Here is a 23,536-nt window from a genome sequence, read left to right as displayed (position 1 = left end):
ACCCTCGTTTCGATTCCCCCTCGATGTTAAAATATTTAGTCAAAACTTGACTAAATATAACAACTACAAAACACAACAACGTACAACAACAGCATGGTTGTGCCTGTCGGGTTATCAGTCACCATAAGGTGCCTGTACTTGTCAGTCTCTCTTTTTAGATCAGTGCCAGTGGCCTGTGCCGGCGATAGTTTGGTAACGTCGCGCAGACCGCGCATGCGCCATGTACAGTAAACTGTTATCACAAATGGCGGATAAATCTAACTCGTGCAAAGAAACGTTTCAAAACCAAGCTTTATGGACGTTTTTATGACTACGTACTCCAGCAGACATCAACTTGAGGTCGACGTGTGTGGGGTTTGCTCAAAATACGTAAGTATTCGTCAGCCGTTTGGCTTCTCGAATTAAGTTTCAACTTTGTCTCTGTCTCGAACCACAGGCGGAAGGTATTCACTCAATCACTGGACCACAACTTCCTTATGTACAGTGTTTGGTATTGAGTATGAAAGTAGTCTTGTGGTCCAGTGGACGATACCTTTCGCCTGTGCTCGAACCAAATACTAAGCTTACCAGTTACCACACTGTCATACTCATAGTCATAGTGATAGCACTGATACATTTGTACAGGTAAACATGGCTGTTTGCTGAAAATCAGTCTTTGTGAAAAATTGCAATGATGTCTCTGAAGTTTGATTCAGTCCCTAATTCATTCAGTGATTCATTTTGATGGGACGTCAACCCATGGTGAGACTAATAATGATATTTGATCGTATTCTGCCAGTGCCATTGCCAACTGCCATTGTTGTTCTTGTGTGCACTAATTAGTAATTTACTAGCAATAGGAGTTCGAGTTCTACTATAGTAGTATTTTACTAAATCATTACTACTAGTACTAAATACTACTGCTACTACTAGCTTTAAACAAGCTATGGTTTGAATGACCAGCTAAATGCTAATAGTTAATAAGTACATTATTTTTGCATCAGCGAGGTATACATAAATTTAACGAAGTGGATTCACAGCGCGCGTCGCGTTGTGCAGCGTTGCGATTTACAACGCGCTGCACTACGAGGAACGCTGCGATTCACGACGCGCGATGTATTCTGCCGATACATTTCCTTCACAATCGCAAAGTTTACAACAGCTACATCTATCTGATCTATTTGAGAAATAAAACTGTCAATAAAACGAAAAACAGAGCTGAGCCATTCTCTCTCTCTCACTCTTTCAACTGAATTCACCAGTATATCGCCGCGTCGATGTAAAAACGTGCCTACCTCTGCTGAACAATCCTTCTCATTGCGGTCAATGCGCATGCGCCAATCTTGGACTTACAAAAATGCGACCCTTTGACCGATCGAACCATGGGTTAGGGTAAGGCTAAGGGTTAGGTTGTTCACGACCTGATTAATCTCCCCATGTTAGCGCATGCGCATTGACCGCAATGAGAAGGATTGTTCAGGCAGAGTTTTCAGTTTGTGACACCGACCTTGAATACTTGGCAGTCATACTCATACTCATATCACTACATGTCATTGCAATGGCTTCTACTATATATATGGAAAGGAGCTGAGTTTTTAAACTGGGATGACGTTTTTAAACAATTATCCGAGTACAGTGCCGCGGAACTGTTAATCGGTGTCACACCAGTTTAACACTTCAGCAGCCATTTTGGAATTCGCGCATGCGCAGATCATTTTTTCAGCGTGGGTTTTTTTCCAGTTGATTTGAACGCGTATATATATATATATATATTCAGTCTGCATAAAGTGCAATTTTGTAGTCTTGCAGCCCTGAAGTTGCTTTCAAAGAAAGACTGTAAAATGTTGCTGATAATCATGCATACATGTACAAAAATAAAGCGCATCAACAATCTGCGCTGGTGAGAGCAATAGCCGCGCTCTGGGAATCGCTGCGCTGCACAACGTGCCGCGCTCTGTGAATTGCCGCGCTGCACAGCGCGCTGCGCTCTGTGAATCGCTTGCCTAAATTTAAATATTTTATTAAAAAAATACCGCATGGTTTTGCTTGACCAAATCATTTATCAGCTAACAATATGCTTTTATTTCAGTTGGACCTGACTTGAGCATGGTTCCGTTGTCTCCGCAACAACAGATTGGTTACTCAAGAATTGCAGGCATGTCCAGTTTGCAGCATGTGCAGGCTGACCCCGCTGAGTGTGAAGATCTGATGGCTGATCTAGACACAACATAAGCTGCTTGACACTATTCCAAGGTAAGCAAGAAGCTTTGAAAATAGTTACTTAAGTGTTACTTAGTAAGTGTACATTTTTGTGGGTGAACCATCGGTAACCGTCCCCGTCCCCCCCCCCCCCCACCCCTCGACACCCCCACCCACACATACAAACACGCACACAAACTTGGGTTTGTACTACAACTATTAGTATTAACTACTCTTCATAAATGAGTTATGTAATTCATCAGAGGTTTGAAGTCATTATGGTTTTGCAAATTAGTAAGAGACTATGTGGGTGCATGGATTCAGTAATGCGCAATTAATACATGCAATACTCCTGCTGGTGAGTTCACTACAAACAGGTACTACATTAGAACTGATCTATGTTATTTGTTAATGAGGATGATTAATCGTAATCTCACTGTCAAACTGTCATGATACTATTGCCATTGACAGTGCTAGATCACTTCATAAAGTTATTTTAGTAAGTAATCATATGATATTGATAATTTTGATAAAGTGATTTACTGACGGTGACAATGACATGTTATCTTCATACTATTCCAGGTACAAGATGCTAAACGTGCAGATATCAAGGGCTTGGGATTTCGGCTCCTGGAGATGCTACTTGTAACTCTTTTGTGAGTACCGATGTATACTGGGTGTTTTCTCAGTTTTTGTCCGCTGTCAGTGTGAGATTTATATTGTGGTACAGTGGAACCCCCCAATTTAAGACTCCCTCCTTTTAAAGACCTTGTTTTCTCAGACTTTCTGTTCACAACCTCTGTAAAATTACCCCCCTTTTAAGACTCCCTCCTTTTTAAGACTGAATTTTCTCAGATTATTGTAGGTCTTAAAAGGGGTGTTCCACTGTATAACCTGTTTTTCTAGTTTCATGGTTTAGCCACGACTCACTTTGAATGAGGGTCATCTGCCAGGCATTTAGCTGATTATCTGATAGTGATAAGTGATATTTATTAATTTGCTATTTATAAATTACAGTTGCAGTAAACTAACACTGTCGCACAAAGTATGTGACTTTAAAAAAAGATTTGTTTGTAATCTGTCCACTAGATGATGGAGAAGGGAATTTTTCCAGTTGAGTCTGCAACATGGATTTTTCTCTCTCAGGATAACAAATACAGCAGGGTTCGTACAGGTCATGGAAAACCTGGAAAGTCATGGAATTTGATTTTTAATTTTCCAGGCCTGGAAAGTCATGGAATTTCAATTCAAGTCATGGAAAGTCATGGAATTTAAAAAAAATAAAAAAGAAAGAAAAATTAACCTTTAGCACGCCAGCGGCGATTTTCGTTGCCCAGCCATTCCACCACCCCCCCCCCCCCCCCCCCCGCGATTTGCGTCTCCAGCACAAGGCTTGTTCGTATGACCAACTTCTCGTTCATATTTGCATACGAGAATAACGGTATTTTTAACGGCACTTGAGCCAAAGCGAGGCTCACTTCCTTCCGTTATCTCGTCGTGTCGTCTGCGCTGCATTTGAGTCGGTTTCGTCGAAGTTTTTTGTTTTTGCATCGATAAAGTACTTTAGCGCTTCGACAAGCAAGATGGAGGATGATGAGTTTGAAACTTTCTTTCAGTTGTTTCTTGACAACAAAAAGTATGCGGAATTGGAACGAATTACCGAGGAAGATCTTCGCAATGAACTGTGTATCGCGGTGAAAAAAATGACAGTTCGTCAAGTCACAGTGACGGTTACGAAACAGAATTTACGAAAGTGCAGATGGATACAAACAGTGGCTGGTCCAGTTTAGTGAAATGACAGGACCAGCAAACATTACCGATAATCTGACTGCCTAGCAAATGCTTGACTTGCTTGTCGAAGAGACACTGCGTAGAAACTGACTCAAATTCAGTGCAAAGCAAGCCAGTGTCAAAACTGGCAGTGACAAGACGTAAAAAGTTTGCGTGTTCGAAAATGGCGACCTGTGGATCTAGTCATGGAAAATGTTATTGAGGCTCATGAAAAAGTCATGGAATTTTGTTTCTAAAAAGCAGTGGGGACCCTGTACAGTATGGAAGGAAAAATTTAGGGTTGGTGTGGCGATAACAATAAAGATATGTCATAGTGACTTGACTAATTGATTTGAATTCTGCTGCAGGTCAGTCGCCCCCCACCTCCTGCTCCTGACCTGGTTGCCTACTACAACTTCGAGGAAATACGACAGGACACCCTTCAGCTTGCTGCACCATGGTGTCTCTTGGAGAACAGCAAGGAACAGATACAGGTGGGGTCGGTTGGGATACCGTAAACAGACTATTTTGTTTTGTTGGCCTTAGCATAGAGTCTGGGGATGTGAGATGTGCATGATGTGTTGTTTGAATCTGACAGTGATTGTATGAATTTTTTATACATGTATTGTTGTCACGCGCTTTGAACTTCTGATAAGGCGCTTTATAAATGCCCGTTATTATTATTATTATTATTATAAATAGATACACACTTGTAAACTTATGTTAGTTTTCACACGTGAGCATGAAGGAATGTGCCTTTATGAGGAATGTATAGTGGCTTGCAATATTGAATTTGAGGGATGTTTGCAGTTATATAATATATTAGCACAGCTCAGTTTTCTTGAGGGTTCCATGAGAACAGTGAAATTCTCCTTTGAGGACTGAAAAATATCTTGGATAATTGGTCTTAATTGGAGGGGGGGGGGGTTTAAAAAATAAGTACATTCACATGTGTTTTTCATTTTCACTGTGTTAAGGTGGGGAGGTCCTTCTCTACTTCTTTCTTTGTTTTCCCATTGACATATTTTTGTTCTTGTCTATATTTTTTACATAGGTTCACCATTAGTCCTCATCCCCAGCCGACTGTTTCCGCTGAAGCCGTGAAGGATACTTCTTCATGTAGGCGTGGACATCTTTTTCGTCGCCATGCAAGGCTTCCAGTACCATATAATTTTGTGAATACTCTGGGGACCTGTCATCGACTTTGGAAGGACGCTTTATTTTATAACACTTTGTACCCCATCTTTGTTGACCAAGATTTTTTAAGCCGAGACCAGCTGTGCTGCAGCAGGTCACTCAGAATTCTAGAAACTGTGTATCAACAGGCTAGAATGCTGGCGTTAGATCAACGTTACAGGAAGCGACTGAAGCTAACCGTCTAGGCAGGATGCGGATATGTGCCGAATGAGAACAGATGCAATGTACATAGTGACTGTGTGTACAGATCTATATATATATACGACTAGTGTCTGTCTGTCTGTCTGTCTGTGTGTCTGTGCGCGATGCGCGGCCAAGGTTCTCGATGGATCTGTTTCAAATTTGGTGATCATATTCAGGTACACCCTGGACACAACCTGGTCGATGAGATATTTCAACACGTGCTCTCAGCGCGCAGCGCGGAACCGATTTTGGTTCCACCTCAGCTATTTTGGTTCCACCTCAGCTTACCCGGGCCCCCATACCGACACACCATAGCCGCTACACCACATCACAACGCCAAAGTTCTCGGTGGATCTTTTTCAAATTTGGACACCGTATTCAGCTACACCCCGGACACAATATCATCGATGAGATATTTCAACACGTGCTCTCAGCGCGCAGCGCTGAACTCATTTTCGTTTTTGGGTTCATTTCACCATTATAAGTAACTCTTCCTTATCTTCTCCAGTGTTTGGCGTTTATCTCCCTTCCTTCGTGTGGCTTTCCCGTTCAGTTGTAAGTTACTACACTGCGCTGTCCACTGCGCTGAGCGTCTTCGGATATTCCCGGCGTTCTGTTACTGTTACCTATTTTTAGAAGGTCAACGCAGTGTACAGAACGTAAATTGGACCCGTAAATTATCCTCACTGTAAAAGTGCAAAGGTCGAATCAATTTATAGCCACGCGAAAAATACACTGTCATCTATCTCTCTATAGATACGGCTTCTCTGTGTTTGTGTGTGTGTGTGTGTAAGTGTGTGTGTCTCTATGTAAGCAACACCTGTGCATTCTTCAGTTCTGTTTGTGATGTGGTCTGGCGGCTTTTGTGTAAATTTATGTACTGGCCTTCCTTTGAGAAGCCATAACTTGCTCAGTCCTGTTTGAGTGGAGTTCGCCTCCAAAGGTGATTAACACGGTTACATTCGTCGACAAGGATGGGACTCGATATGGTCAGGAATGGCATTATGGCCACTGAATCATTTTCGTGCTGTTCCCATTCCACGAATCTGGGAGGGACCTAAGCTTGGCGGGTCCATAGTTCGGACCCGGCGAAGCCGGCGTACGGCTCTAAGTACTTCTTCCCGGCGAAGCCGGCTACCCGGCGAAGCGGGTATTCATTCTAGTATATATATATATCCATACCTGAACTTTGTTAGATAAATTATCTCAATCAATCGATATGAGGCTTATATCACGCGTATTCCGTGGGTACAGTTCTAAGCGCAGGGATTTATTGATTGATTGATTTTTTTTTAATGCAATTTATATCGCGCACATATTCAAGGCGCAGGTAGGGATTTATTTATGCCGTGTGAGATGGAATTTTTTTACACAATACATCACGCATTCACATCGGCCAGCAGATCGCAGCTATTTCGGCGCATATCCTACTTTTCACGGCCTATTATTCCAAGTCACACGGGTATTTGGTGGACATTTTTAGCTATGCCTATACAATTTTGCCCGTCGCGATATAACCTTCGTGGTTGAAAACGACGTTAAACACCAAATAAAGAAAGAATACAATTTTGCCAGGAAAGACCGTTTTGTCAATCGTGGGATCTTTAACGTGCACCCCCAATGTAGTGTACACGAAGGGACCTCGGTTTTTCGTCTCATCCGAAAGACTAGCACTTGAACCCACCACCTAGGTTAGGAAAGGGGGGAGAAATAAATAGCGGCCTGACCCAGGGTCGAACACGCAACCTCTCGATTCCGAGCGCAAGTGCGTTACCACTCGGCCACCCATGCCGGTTGTTATGATCGCCACATTTTAGGTCCCCCCCTCCCCCCCTTTTCAAACTTCCCCGCTTTTAAGACCTTACGTTTTTGGATTTTCTGTTCACAACCTGTTGTGCATTTACCTACATATTAAGCAGTGTTTCTTGTATAGAATATAGTCAATGTTTGTAAAGATTTTAGTCAAGCAGTATGTAAGAAATGTTAAGTCCTTTGTACTGGAAACTTGCATTCTCCCAGTAAGGTCATATATTGTACTACGTTGCAAGCCCCTGGAGCAGTTTTTTGAGTCACTTGAGAAAATGTGACTCTATGTAATCGGTCAGTGTTAGTCTGTCCGGCCGGCCGGCCGGCCGGCCGGCCGTCCGTAGACACCACCTTAACGTTGGACTTTTCTCGAAAACTATCAAAGCGATCGGGCTCATATTTTGTTTAGTCGTGACCTCCAATGACCTCTACACTTTAACGATGGTTTCGTTGACCTTTGACCTTTTTCAAGGTCACAGGTCAGCGTCAAAGGAAAAATTAGACATTTTATATCTTTGACAAAGTTCATCGGATGTGATTGAAACTTTGTAGGATTATTCTTTACATCAAAGTATTTACATCTGTAGCCTTTTACGAACGTTATCAGAAAAACAAGGGAGATAACTAGCCTTTTCTGTTCGGCAACACACAACTTAACGTTGGGCTTTTCTCGGAAACTATAAAAGTGACCGGGCTCAAATTTTATGTGAACGTGACTCATTGTTTTGTGAATAGCAATTTCTTCCTGTCCATCTGATGCCTCATATAATATTCAGAACTGCGAAAGTGACTCGATCGAGCGTTTGCTCTTCTTGTTGATTAGTGCTTTTGTGAACAAGAAACAATTGACAAGTGGCACTATCCCATCTTCCCCCTTTCCTCTATCCCATCTCCCCCTTTTCCTGTCGCAATATAACCTTGAATGGTTGAAAACGACGTTAAACAACAAATAAAGAAAGAAAAGAATTCATCAACGAGTGATTACTGCCTCACCATAGCAGTTAGGCCAGTCTTACTAACTCTTACTTTTATTAATGTGCCGTGATGCAAAGACGTTGAGCAGTTTTCAGATGTTTATGAATCTAGGGCTTTCAAAATTTACTGACATGTTGGACTCCATGACATCCAAACATGAAGTTCAGTTACCCCTTTTCAACTTTGAAGGTCACATTGTAGGCGAATTTTTAGCAAAAAGTTGGAACATTGGTGTGACTGTTCTTACTCACAAGGGAAGTGATTTAGTTATTTGCTGATTTTTATTTTGTATGGCCTTCTTTCACCCATTTAATCATTCATAAATGTTCATACCCAAGGGAAGTAATTCACATATATATCTATGGCCAATGTTTTCACAGGGCATCTGCCCCCCCCCCCCCCCCCTCCCAACACACACTCACATGGGCTAAAACTTACATGGCTTTTATGGGTATGACGCTCTTAATCACAAGGGAAGTAATTTACTGATGGTGTGTTTTCATTTCATGTGGCCTTCACCGATTTGAATAATTTATTTTAGCTTATCCAATTATAGTGTGGATGAACACTGTCTCCACTCAAAATAGTCCTTTGCTATTGTACATTGTGAATCAGCATTTTTGTTTTTGTCCTGTTTGAATAAAGTGCAATAATTTTACAACCAAAGTGTTAATGTTAAAGATGTTTACATAATGTGTGAAGGATGATGCATTTGAAAACTAATATTGTTAAATGTCAATTGACCTGTGACAAGTCAGCAAAGTGCAATATCCAAGCATGAAACCCGCACACAATTCCCAAACAACATGCTTTCTTTTCCACAAAATTCCATCCAGGTGAAAACAATTATGTGAACGTCATAACATGGTGTTTTTTTACATTAATAATCAAGCCTAACACCAACTAACATGGTGTTAATAGGCATTTGAGCAAGCTTTAACACCAACATAACATGGAGTTAATAGGCATTTGAGCAATCTTTAACACCAACATAACATGGGGTTTTGCATGTTAAACCAGCAATAACATGATGTTAATCACATTACAAGCAAGCTGTAACACCACCAAAACAAGCAGTTTTGCAAGTTAAGTCTACGATAACATGATGTTACTTGGCGTTAAACCAAAGCTTTAATGCCATCAAAACTTGACATTTTTGCATGTTACAGACATGCTGTAACATGGTTTAACATGATGTTTTGACCGTCGCAAAACGCGCTGAAATTCCAGGCAATTTCGCAGCGATAACTTCAACAAAATCCAATCAAAATCTGGCGTTGTCGTGAACACCAAAATGTGATAAACCCATTGAAACTTGAAGTTTTGTTGGGATTTTGAGTAGTTTTGTAAGATACAAAACGCCACTTTTCGCCCAGTGTCTTTTCCAGGCTCTATATTGCATGCCAGACCCGCCCAGGAGGACTCGACGACTTCTTCCAGCATGAAAATCACAGTACCCCTCCATCACTTTCCTCTGAAGGACAAATAAGGCCGGGATTGAAATCACGCCTGATGGAATGCCTGGAGCAATTGTCACCGCCTGAAGCAGTGCGTTCTGATGCAGATGTTCTGATTTTGGATGGCGCTGCAATCGTGCACATGATTCGGCCTGGGGCAGCAAAGACATTGCGTGCATGATATGCAGAGGATGTGTTTTTGCCGCACATCACCCTCTTGCTGCAAACAGTTTCCCGCCTGGATGTGATATGGGATATGTACAGGACAGACAGCCTGAAGAAGACTGCAAGGGAGGTGAGGGGCAAGGGAAAGAGAAAGCGTGTCACACCAACAGGCGCCATACCACCCAACTGGCACACATTCCTCAGGGTAGATGACAACAAAACGGAGTTCTTTAAGTACCTGGCACAGTGTCTCCTGCGAATTCCCACTGAGAAGACCATTGTCACCACCCAGGGTTCTATTGCCATTTCCAATGTCCCTGTTGAGCTTAGTGCACTGTCTCCTTGCACCCCTGAGGAAGCCGACAGTAGGATAATGACACACCTAGTGGATGCAGCAAAGGACAGCAAACACATCTTGCTTCGCACCACCGACACAGATGTTGTTGTCCTCGCCGTCGCCTCTGCATCACGCTATCCTGACCACGGAATTTGGGTGGCGATGGGTGTTGGCAAAGACTTCCGGCACATTCCTGCTCACCTTATTGCCAGGAACCTTGGTCCCACCAGATCATCCTGCCTTTCTCTTTTCCACAGTTTTACTGGGTGCGACACTGTGTCATTTTTCAATGGCATCAGTAAGAAGAAGGCTTGGGAGGTGTGGAATGTGTTTGATGATGTGACTGAAACTTTCCTTCGGCTGTCAACGCCTCCGTGTACCTTGACACCTGATGACAGAGCTGTGTTGGAGAGGTTTGTTGTGCTCCTCTACGACAAAGCTAGTAACTGCCTGGATGTCAACAGCGCCAGAGAACATCTCTTCGTCAAGAAAACCAGGCAGATTGAAAACATTCCACCAACAAGCGATGCTCTGCTACAGCATATCAAAAGAGCGGTCTATCAAGGCAGCTACATTTGGGGCCAGGCAGAAAATCCCACACCTGCATTGCCTAATCCCTCTGAATGGGGTTGGAAAAACAATGACGGAGAGTGGCAACCCCTTTGGACCATCAGCCCTGAAGCATCTACAGCATGCCGCGAGCTTCTCAAGTGTGCCTGCAAGAAGTCATGCAGAACCCAACGCTGCAAATGCTGCAAAGCCGGACTACGGTGTACTGCCCTCTGCAACTGTGTGTGTGCATCTGCTAACAACCCCCAACACTAGGTAAATCAAGCTACATTGCTCTAAACTTCTTGTGTTCCTTCAGTTACGTTCCAGCATGTGCGTTTGCATGTATTCCCGTGGTTGTCATTTTGAAATTATGCTTTAAATAACCAACAAATATTCATATTTTAAGTGGCTCTGTATCAGAACTTAATAAGTTCAGAAAACTGTGCATCTCTGCCAATTTTGAGGGTTGTTGCACTACATGAACGCAAATCTACAATTTTAGACTTTTTTTGTGGCAGCCATTTTGAACATTGCATTAAAATAATCTTTTAAACAAATTTATTTTGGTGGCCCTGTATTAGACCTTGACAAGTACATAAAACTGTACCTCCCTGCCAAATTTGGTGCTTGTAGCATCAACTGAACATAAATTAATAATTTTGCTAAATTACATGTGGCGGCCATTTTGAAATTGTATTAAAAAACACCTTTAAACTAATTTTTCACGATGGCCCTGTATCAGAGTTTGATAAATACATAAAACTGCCTGTCTCTGCCAATTTTGGTGTTTGTTGCATGGAGTGCACAATGAGGCTGTTTTGTGTAACGTACAAGGGCCGCTATAATGTGACTGGATGAGACATGAAGCCTGTGCTGCGACTTCTGTCTTGTGTGTGGCGCACGTTATATGTCAAAGCAGCACCGCCCTGATATGGCCCTTCGTGGTCGGCTGGGCGTTAAGCAAACAAACAACAACAACAAATTCCCCACCCCTTGCCCCCACCCTTCCCCACCCCCTATTACACTACACCTCTTCTCTCTCTTGTTGTTTATCCGCCTTACTTTGCTTAAAAAAGTGCCATCTATATATATATACGACTAGTGTCTGTCTGTCTGTCTGTCTGTGTGTCTGTGCGCGATGCGCGGCCAAGGTTCTCGATGGATCTGTTTCAAATTTGGTGATCATATTCAGGTACACCCTGGACACAACCTGGTCGATGAGATATTTCAACACGTGCTCTCAGCGCGCAGCGCGGAACCGATTTTGGTTCCACCTCAGCTATTTTGGTTCCACCTCAGCTTACCCGGGCCCCCATACCGACACACCATAGCCGCTACACCACATCACAACGCCAAAGTTCTCGGTGGATCTTTTTCAAATTTGGACACCGTATTCAGCTACACCCCGGACACAATATCATCGATGAGATATTTCAACACGTGCTCTCAGCGCGCAGCGCTGAACTCATTTTCGTTTTTGGGTTCATTTCACCATTATAAGTAACTCTTCCTTATCTTCTCCAGTGTTTGGCGTTTATCTCCCTTCCTTCGTGTGGCTTTCCCGTTCAGTTGTAAGTTACTACACTGCGCTGTCCACTGCGCTGAGCGTCTTCGGATATTCCCGGCGTTCTGTTACTGTTACCTATTTTTAGAAGGTCAACGCAGTGTACAGAACGTAAATTGGACCCGTAAATTATCCTCACTGTAAAAGTGCAAAGGTCGAATCAATTTATAGCCACGCGAAAAATACACTGTCATCTATCTCTCTATAGATACGGCTTCTCTGTGTTTGTGTGTGTGTGTGTGTAAGTGTGTGTGTCTCTATGTAAGCAACACCTGTGCATTCTTCAGTTCTGTTTGTGATGTGGTCTGGCGGCTTTTGTGTAAATTTATGTACTGGCCTTCCTTTGAGAAGCCATAACTTGCTCAGTCCTGTTTGAGTGGAGTTCGCCTCCAAAGGTGATTAACACGGTTACATTCGTCGACAAGGATGGGACTCGATATGGTCAGGAATGGCATTATGGCCACTGAATCATTTTCGTGCTGTTCCCATTCCACGAATCTGGGAGGGACCTAAGCTTGGCGGGTCCATAGTTCGGACCCGGCGAAGCCGGCGTACGGCTCTAAGTACTTCTTCCCGGCGAAGCCGGCTACCCGGCGAAGCGGGTATTCATTCTAGTTTTATAATATAGATGTTCCAGTTGTGTGCGTTTCTGTAACAGTGAGTGAATTGGTGGTGGTCATTTTTGTGTGTAAAATGTTTTGTATTAAAAGAATAACAATGTTTACAAAACGAAGTAAAGTAATGAGTCGTTGTTGAGCTTACCCGGAAGCAGAACCAGTCACACCGGGATGATTGTATTCAGGGTTAGCCTGAACAAAGATATTGTCACTGCTGGAAATGCGGACACTTTTCTGGTATTTGCCGCTGCCACTGTCCATGCTGACGTCATGAGTCAACTCCAGTGTGACAAATTCGCCACCTGCCAGTGTCCTTACCTGTTGCGGCTCCGTAAGGCCTATAAAGTCTATATAAGCCTGAGGAAAAAGTAAAGTAATTATAATGATACAGCCACCGTTCAAACCTTGGAGACGGCAACAAACACAGCTAGAGACCGGTGGAAATGGAGGACAAGAGACGAATTCTGGAAATAACTGTCGGTTGTTGTGGAAGAGTTGCATTCCCTTTTTGGCTCACGTAAGTGTAGCCTATGCGATGCTAACTTTTGTCTGTCTGTGCGTATGTATGTATGTGGTAGAAACTCTAACATTTGAAGACGTCACATTACATTGACGTCACTTTATGACGTAAGAGGGTTTGACGTCACGCGAAGGAATTACTGAAAGTCTCGGTCATTGTTTTTTTGAGCGGGCCGAGACTAGTTGGCAGTCGTGTCCCTGTAAGTAGGCTACATGCAGACAGACAGATCTAGATCTAGTGTCTCGCTTTCTTGCACGTTTCACCTATGCTCTTTCTGTGTGTGTGTGTGTGTGTGTGTGTGTGTGTGTGTGTGTGTGTGTGTGTGTGTGTGTGTGTGTGTGTGTGTGTGTGACGGAGTGATTGAGTTTGTCGATTTCTTACGTGAGCCTTGAAGGCTTCGCCTCTTGTTTTCCCTTGTTTTCTTTCCCATAGAAACAATAAGGCAATCTACACGTGGCATTGCCCCAGTGTTCCTATGCAAACAATAAGGCAATCTACACGTGGCATTGCCCCAGTGTTCCTATGCAAACAATAAGGCAATCTACACGTGGCATTGCCCCAGTGTTCCTATGCAAACAATAAGGCAATCTACACGTGGCATTGCCCCAGTGTTCCTATGCAAACAATGGAAACCAACTTTTCCACAACCCGTAAAAACCTGACAGCGTCATTTCCGAACATCATCTATTGTTGAGGTCTTTTGCTCCACAAAGAGCTAAGAAGTAAATACGAAAGCAAGTAAGTAAGTGATAACGATAATGAAATTGCAAGAATATATAAGCAGTGGCAGAGTAACAGACTGTTTGTAAGCGTTTGTAAAAAAAGAGTGGCATGTTTTAACTGAACAGGTTAATTAAACAAAAGCTGTTAAAAGAAAGGAGGATGTTTTACCCGAACAGATGAACTGCTAGGATTGGTCAAACAAAGTGATTTTTTTAACCTGAGAAGATGATTTATTAGAGCTGGTCAAACAGAGTAATGAGTTTTTACCCAAACAGATTATTTATTTGGGTTCAGAATAGCATGTTTTATACGAATAGATGAACTATCACTGTTGTTTAAAAAGGGTATCATGTTTTACCTGAACAGAAGCATTGTGAGGGTTGGTCAGAGAGACTGCCATTGACCGTAGGTTTGGATACTGGAAAGGGTGCCATTCCATAAAAGCCAGGTAGAATTCTTTTCCTCCCTGAGCACCTTAGAGGAAAGCAAAATAAATGTGTGTGATTTAAATGAGACCTTATAGTAGAATGTTAGACACAGTCCTATCTGTAAAGACAGTTCGGCCCACTATCTCATATGTGGTCAGACTTTTACATAGGTTAAGATCATACCTAAGACTTTAACATTGGCAATCTAGTTGCTGCTCCTCCTGGGGTCTGGCATTATGGGGTTAGTGCTAGGACTGGTTGGTCCGGTATCAGAAGAATGTGACTGGGTGAGACATGAAGCCTGTGCTGCGACTCCTGTCTTGTGTGTGGCGCACGTTATATGTCAAAGCAGCACCGCCCTGATATGGCCCTTCGTGGTCGGCTGGGCGTTAAGCAAACAAACACACAAACAAACAAACAAACAAACAAACAAACTTGAAGGTACGGTCTTATCCCATAGGAAAATCTGAGCAGATCTGAGATGGTGAGTAGATATGTTTACACCGGGAAGACTGTGCATTTCAACAACTGTTTGCTTCCAGGCCAATGAACGAAGGATACAATCTTCAGGACTAGCCATGTTGCGTTACATGTATATTATGTAAAACTGTCTGAACACACAACACACTTTTTCTTGTTGTTGGTGTACATGTTGTTGTTGGTAAAAAATGTCCTTCTCGTAACTCGGTATCGTAGTTTTGAAATGTATTAGGAGTGAGTATAAAGCAAGGAACAAAATGTGATGTGATAGCGTAAGACTAAAAAAATAAAAAGGAAAAAGGAAAAACAAATGTTTTGAGCAAAGAAAAAAACCCATATGTGAGGCTAAAAAAAAAGAAAAAGAAAAAAGGAAAAAAAGAAAAGAAGGCGCTTGGTTGAAATATTTTGGCACGAATACCCCCCCCCCCCCCTCCCACCACCCCTCTCTCTCTCCCACCCGAATAATCACAAAAGTTAAAATGAAATAAAAATAAAAATACAGCAAACTCAACTACGACAAACAATCAGACAAGCACAGAAAGATACACAAACAAACAATGAAGCCATGATAACCAAACCGAACAATCAAGCAAGAAACCATCAAGCCATAAGACGAGCAAAAATAACGAAACACGAAACGAACATACACAAATACAAAGAAACAATACAGAAACAAGAGCACAATACACTCACTGGACATCGAGGTGCAGACAGCAAGGACCAGCAGTACGCCGAGCACAACTGTTGTCGTCATCTTCTTCGCCATCTGAAAATGAAGCTAAAGCCCAGGTCCCACTGTGACGAATTTTGACGGCGAGGTCGTTGTGGTTCGTATTACTTCGTTCTTGTTCGGGCGATTTTTCGCAGGCATTCGTGTGGTTCACCAAACTATTTGTGATATTGGGACCTTAGCTTCACCGAATGTTCATCCTTAAAGCCGCCTAAGTCCCCCTATCACGAATATTTTGGAGAACCGCAACGAGTTACCACGATTTTGCCAAAACGATGTTTGCCACGAATGATTGTAAAAAATCGGCCGATCAAGAACGAAGTAATACGAACCACAACGACCTCGGCGATTTTATCCACGAATCCCAAATCTGTAGTTCGCCGTCAAAATTCGTCGCAGTGGGACCTGGGCTTAAAGGCACAGTAAGCCTCCCGTAAACCATCACAGAGCTCCCCGAGCGTCTACATACATTACAAGCATACTTCCATTTGAACGCTCATCGAACGGGAACATCCTGGCTGCTTTTTGTAGAGCGTGAGAAATGTTCAAAGAATTTATTTTCGTGGACTTGGTGCTGTACAAAATGGCGCCTCGTTTTGGTTCTGGACGGCTGTTGTGAATATTCAACTTACCGGAAATCCCGCCCGGACAGTAAGCCTCCCGTAAACCATCACAGATACAGTCAGGCTTTTACACACAGTACAAACACCCTTCCATTTGAACGCTCACCAAACGGGAACATCCTAGGTGCCCTACGTAAAGAGCGAGCAATTTTTAAAGAATTAAGTTTGCAGATTGTCAAAAATGAGTTACTTCCCTTGGACCGTGGTGCGTTTTTGCGCTAGACCTAACTTTTAAAATCTAAATAATAAATTGACAGCTTGTTACACAAACATTCTTAACCATACAAGAATTCTTTTTTCATCAAGACAAGATCAGTACAATTCGAAGTTTTGAAAGTTTGAAAAAAGACTGAAAAGCCCGGAAGCAGGATCACGCAAGGGTCGTAGCAGACGACGGTTTATGTATATCGCCGTTCCTCTCTGCAGTCAAAAGCCATCGCTAGAGTTCTTGTGAACCACAGCCGTTTGTTTCGTGCATAAAAACGTGCTATTGTAGATAAGCTCACATCGAGTCGCATTCAAATGACTAACTGGAGACTACATTGTGAAAAAGGGAAACTGGATCACACGGGTTCACGATGGCTCAGGGGTAAGATAAACCACGCAAAAATAACTTCTTTGAAAATTGTTCGCTCTTCACGGAGGGCACCTAGGATGTTCTCAATCGGTGAGTGTTTAAATGAAAGGGTGTTTGTACTGTGTGTAAAAGCCTGACCGTATCTGTGATGGTTTACGGGAGGCTTACTGTGCCTTTAAGCGAATGTTTATCTTAGCATTTCGTCACTGTAGCCTCAGCTTACTTTACTTTATCTTATTCCACTTTATTTCATTTCATTTCAGTACTTTATATTATTTTCTTCTTAATCGTTAACTTTATTCTGCTTCTTTTTAGTTTTGTTATGTTAGTTCGTTTTACGGAGATAAGAAAATAGTATAAAATCATCATTACAGTGTGTTCTTTCAATCGTGCCTTGAAAAAATGCTTTCCACCGATTGGGTGTTGAGGTTGTTAGCGCGCTAAAGAGTGAGATTGAATGGAAGCGATAGAGAGAGAGAGAGAGAGAGAGAGAGAGAGAGAGAGAGAGAGAGAGAGAGAGAGAGAGAGAGAGAGAGAGAGAATTGGGCAGAGTCAGAGACAAAGACAACAGAGAGAGGGGGGAGGAGGGGGCAGTTAGGCATTTAAAACAGATACATGCAGAGAAAACTCGCATTTCTTTGTATAATCAACATGCATTTCGTAAGTATCAGAACAACAATTGACTCAAAAACGTACCTCAGAGGCACATCGGACGAACAGCCAGAAAAGACAACGACTGCCAACAATCGTATGGCTTCACATCTGCTTCGCGTAACTCCCCTTGACGATTTTTATTCATCAAGACGCAGCAACTTCACGCCTTCTACAACTGAAGTACAAAGCACACTATTTTGCAAAGAGAGTCTTCGGGTCTCTTAGCAACAGTCCTAGCTACCGACTGCACAATAGAAAGCCCATTAATTTTACATCCGTCATTGGCATTTTTATTTTATAGAAGCACCTCTTTCGATTCATCAGAGTTGACTTCAACTCTAACAAAGCTTTTATTGACACACCGGCGAAAGCTACACTCGAACCTGTCCATAGCGATCAGCCGAGGGACAGGACACAAGTGGACGTTAAAGACAGGTGGTCGCTATGGAAAGGTGAGTAATAGAGAAAACAAACTCGTCACGGATCTTTGGGAGTGGCCGTCCTGGGCGGGTGGTCGCTTTTGAGAGGTAGTCACATGGCACAATCACGAACAAAAGAACGCGCAAAAGACATAATGTACCAATTTAATGGAACAGTTTCCTGGGAAAAAAACTCATTCTCCTCAGAAAGCACTCAGGCTGTTGAATTTTGGTATAGTTTCCAATGGAAAGATGGTTGTATCTTTTTCAAAACGCCTATAAGCCAGATCTCAGGTGGTAGTCCTAGTCGTTTACATGGGGAGGACTGTTCCTTTGACTACAAACAGAAACGCCGCTTTCGACTTTCAGCCTAGCGCAAGTATTTTCAATTGCTTAGGTATTAGGTAGGGCAACATAAGTTTGAAAAATGTTCTTTGAAACTGGAGGAAATAATAACGGTTGGAATTGAGCACTCGTGCAATACAGTTCCCTCTCGACGCGGAATCTTTTCTTTGCGCCATTTTGTTTCGCACTTACGTGCGTGTTTCGTGAAAAAAAAGCACTTCCGTACTGTTACGGAGGGTTTTTCGTGTAATTGTCTGTGTGTATTTATGCTCCTATCAGAAAAATGCGTGTGCTACTCTGTTTACAAACTCCCGTCTCACACACACACACAACACTCAAACAAGGCACAAAGACTGAACACAATTTCTGCCCTTTTCCCTCGTACCTATATTCAAGCAATCACAAGTATTCACCAGTAATCACAACAAAATATAAATATAATATCTCACATTCACTCAAAAGTCTCTTTCATTCAATACAACATATTATTAGCTTGAGTAGGATGAAATGAAAGCCTCTTCCTCGATGATGTCGTCCTTGTTGACTCTCAGTTCAAGGATCACACACACTTAACTAATTACTTCACGTGTCAACTCACAATTCAGTGGCCGCACACACTATTCTGGATTCGTCCAATCCTTTTCTACACAACTTAGCTGGTTACCTCACTTGTCAACTCACAGTTCAGTGGTTACAAGTTATTCTGGATTCGCACAATCCTTTTCTACACCCACAGTTCTATGGGTGCGCACACTCTCCTAGGTCGCACAATTCTGTTTACTCACGAATCAGCGGGTCCGACACTTGCACCATATCACACCCATGACATGTCGACATTCATGGTGATATGGGGTGGGGTTCCACCGGATACAAGTTCTCCTGCGCTGCTTTACAACCCTGCGCCGTCTCTACTCGTCCTGGCAGCAAGGAGGGGACGCTCCTCTTCTCATCTCGTCTACCCTTCGGTCGAGCGCGTCCTGCTCCCACCGGGATGCTGTGTAGAAAGTTTATGCTACCGTAAGTTTCAATTCTTAGATAAACTTCTCCACATAATAATACTTCCATTCTTTCTCAATATTATTCAATTATCCGTCAACTAACTTATGCTGTTATATTATTTACATCAGCTCATTTACAAGTAACTTCATTACAAAAGAACATACAACACTCCTTTTCAAAAATGGCTGACAACAGCTCACGCTTCTTCAACCCACTTCACAACATTATTCTCACAGTCATTTCACAGGTCAACATTACTGAACAAAATACAATTCAATAAATACCTGTATTCACAGCATTTGAATCATATCAGATTCATTCCAACAGGAGTCACTAAACAGTTGACTCACTGCTCCTTGAGAAACATCTTACAACAGTGTAGAGTAAACACACCCTCTCCCGAGAGCGATCTGAGATGTTCTACCCAATATCAATATGGCCACTTCAAGGTTGTCATATTTTAGTCATCTTCTCTCTCATTGGTCAATGGTAGCCAATGACAATACAGTTCACAAAAATCAGCTCACTATTTCAACAGGTGACACTACGATCACGCAGTCGACTCATGCTAACTAAAAGTATGGCAAGCCAATCTGTACATATTTGTTAAATACTTTTAATACTGAATTATGTACAAATCCATTTGTCACACGTACGTAAAACGCTTCTTGACTCTTGCTAATTGACTTGTGACGGCTACAAGAGCACTCATGTAACCCGGATGTTTGGTCTTAATAGTATAGTACGTCATACAAATATCCCAAAGGACTTTATATTTGTTTTGATTACAGTTTCTGCTCCAAGGAATCCCAACTGCGGATAGTAACATTTGTGTGCCGACAATATTATACTGAACTCCAAAAGAAACGCAAGTTGAAATTTCAAGAAATTTAATCTCATTCTTTGGCATTTCATTTTGACGAGATCGAATCGAACGAATTTCACGAAAATTGGTACAAAGCATCTTGGGGCAATGTTCTTTGATTGTCACTAACAAAAAACGTTACCGTACAGGTGGTTGGCTGACAGCCGGCGTCGTGTTGTGGTACCCGAGATGGGAGCGCCATGTGTTCCAACGGTGTTCCTGGAGGTTTCTGTAGCCGGGAGGAACGGTTGGCGCAGGTGCTGACGGTAGATGATGCCATTGAACACTTATGGGACATTTTGCAAAGGGAGCTGAATGCCTTCCAGCCGAGGCCAACAACCGCACCCCAGTTGGAGCAGGCCAACGCGTGTGTCTCCCATTGGCGTTGACAAGGGCCTGACATCTGGCTCTCATGGAGCGCACCAGGCGGTTGACAGTGGCCATGTTGATTGTGGTCCAGATTTGCCTGAAACCCACCTTTAGTGCATGAATTTTAACAAAACCTTAAATAACTCTTAACTTGCGTTTCTTTTGGAGTTCAGTAGTGCCCTCCGTAAAGAGCGAGCAATTTTCAAAGAATTTATTTTTGCGTGGTTTATCTTACCCCTGCGCCATCGTGATCCCGTGTGATCCAGTTTCCTTTTTTTCCACAATTTAGTCGTCAGTTTGTGAGTTCAATGCGACTCGCTGTAAGCTTATCTGCAATAGCACGTTATTGTGATCCTCTGAATCTAAAACGCAACAAACGGCTGCAAGTCACACGAACTAGAGCGGTGGAGGTTGACCGTTCAGAGGAACTGGCGCTATGCAGAACCGTCGTCTGCTACGAGAAAGACGTTTTGCGTGACACGTTTCTGGGCTTTTCATTTTTTAAACTTTCAAAACTTCGAATTGTACTGATCGTGTCTTGATAAAAAAAGAATTATTTTATGATCTAAGAATGTTTGTGTAAGAAGCTGTCAATGTATTATTTAGATTTTAAAGATTAGGTCTGGCATCAAAACGAGGCGCCTGATAGTCCGTTCGGATATTCCACGAAAATAAATTCTTTGAAAATATCTCACTCTCGACAGAAAGCAGCCAGGATGTTCCCGTTTGGTGAGCGTTCAAATGGAAGTATGCTTGCACTGTATGTAGCGGCTCGGGGAGCTCAGTGATGGTTTACGGGAGGCTTACTGTGCCTTTAATCAAGCAGCATGACGACGTTTTGCATTCCTCTTCAAAGCAAGCGTATAATTATGATGATGTCAAGTTATCTTCCTTGTGTTTTAGCACATAATTATGGCTGACTAAAATCGTGTAATCTTGTAATTTTGTGACACTATTTCAAACGTTTGGTTCTGGAGTCAAACTATTTGTGGAAAATAAGCCTACCAATGCTAAATAAGCGCAGCTATTGGAGTAGCCGACAAGGTGGCTGTATCAGATGGGGGAAAAAAACGTACGTAGCCCACACAGCTGACAAAACTAGCATCAATTTCCAAACAGAAGTTGCCTCCCCACAAATTAAAAAAACACATCATGTACACACACACACACACACACACACACACACACACACACACACACACACACACACATACACACACACACACACACACACACACACACACACACACACACACATACACACACACACGCACACACAACAACAACAAAAACCGCATTTCTTACCTTTTTCTTTTCATTTTGTGGTTATATTGAGCATGTACATATATTGCCTTTGTATACTTAAAATATTATGTATATAGCTTAAAATCTAAACATTGATCGCTTTTCACCTGTTTACAGTGTTCAAAAAGACCAACCCTCCACGCCCAACACCACCCCCAACCCCAAACACCCACCCCCTTCAACACCATCATCGTCTGGGTATATTTGTGAGTCTATTTATGTTTATAATGTGAAGCAAGTGCGCATCCAGTCTCATTTTGTAAACCTTGTGACTGTTCTATATGATATTTATATAAATGTACGTATTTATGTGCAAAAGTGCTTCTTTTTCTTTTTTTTAAGTATCCAATGTGAAGCTTGAATAAAAAAAAATCATTTTCGACTATTACTAGTTTTCCAATACGTTGTTACAAGTTAGGAAAGACGTTTCAAAGCGAGTTCGAATAAAAAAACCTGTAAAAATAGAATTAAACTGTCAAACAAAAAATCATACTAACATTAACAAATAATGAATAGGACGTCGTAACTTGGCTGTTGCTATTATTAAAATGCAAATAGCAGGAACAGTTAAAACGATGAAAAGTGATTTAGAACAAATGGTTTTTTCGCTCTTTGTACCCACGTTTTCAATCGAAAGGAGCTTTTCTCTCCTTTTGTGTAGACACAAACACGAGTTACATTTTCACCAACGCAAAAATGCAAAGCTTTACCAAAAGCAGACTAGTCGTGAATGCTTCCTTATTGATTTTCTATTTTTACGTACATTTAGATTCCTAATATGTTGAGCGAAATCTCTCTCTCTCTCTCTCTCTCTCTCTCTCTCTCTCTCTCTCTCTCTCTCTCTCTCTCTCTCTTTCTCTTTCCTATCATCATCATCATCATCATCATCATCATCATCATCATCATCATCATCATCATCATCATCATCATCATCATCATCATCATCATCATTTACACCATAATATCATTGTAGGCATTAGTGTCAACGTTGGTATCGTGTGATTTTACCGTCAATCACTTTACATATTGTGTAACCTCAATAAACATGTTGCATGTTTCGCTTGCTCGATTTGTATGTTTTTTTTTGTATGTATGCTTACTTTGTCATTGTGTTGTTTGTGTTTATTTGCTTGTTTGCTTATTTGTCCGATTGTGTGTTTGCTAGTTTGTTCGTTTAATTTGTTTATTTGTCAGGTTGTTTGACTTATCATTTATTAGACATTTGTATTGGAAGTAAGGACCGGTTGTAAGAAAAAGGCGTCCCCTTAAACCTTTATCCTTAAACAATAAAGTTCCATCTTCATCATCATCATCATCATCATCATCATCATCATCATCTCTCTCTCTCTCTCTCTCTCTCTCTCTCTCTCTCTCTCTCTCTCTCTCTCTCTCTCTCTCTCTCTCTCTCTCTCTCTCTCTCTCTCTCTCTCTGGGGTGTGTGAACGAGCTCACATCGATGCGTGACGCATGAAAAGGTAGCTCCGCCGTTTTTTGTTAATTACTCTGTGCAACGTCAATTAGCACCTTGGAACTTTGCATAGTGAGTGCCAAGCCACCATGCCATCTGCAGCACTTGACTTTAGGGGTGCTGTTGGCAGATTTGCGTTTGTATTTGCCAGTTTCATGTTTCGACGTGCAAAAGAGAAGGCGGCCATGTATCAGCGTGTATTGAAAATCCGAAACAGGCCAACCGGTGTC

General features: G+C 42.2%; 1 long non-coding RNA gene across 1 annotated transcript; it reads left to right on the top strand.

The window, feature by feature from the left end:
* Positions 1-208: 208 nt before the first annotated feature.
* LOC138958098 (uncharacterized) lies at positions 209-5,405 on the top strand. Its single transcript, XR_011453294.1, has 5 exons — positions 209-369; positions 2,069-2,232; positions 2,761-2,834; positions 4,317-4,442; positions 5,003-5,405. It is a non-coding gene; the product is annotated as an uncharacterized lncRNA (long non-coding RNA).
* The last annotated feature ends 18,131 nt before the right edge of the window (positions 5,406-23,536 follow it).

The sequence above is a fragment of the Littorina saxatilis genome, linkage group LG2 (assembly GCF_037325665.1).
Source record: "Littorina saxatilis isolate snail1 linkage group LG2, US_GU_Lsax_2.0, whole genome shotgun sequence".
Taxonomy (NCBI): Eukaryota; Metazoa; Mollusca; class Gastropoda; order Littorinimorpha; family Littorinidae; genus Littorina; species Littorina saxatilis.
Note: the sequence above shows the minus strand (reverse complement) of the source record. Positions and strands in the feature narration are given on the sequence as shown.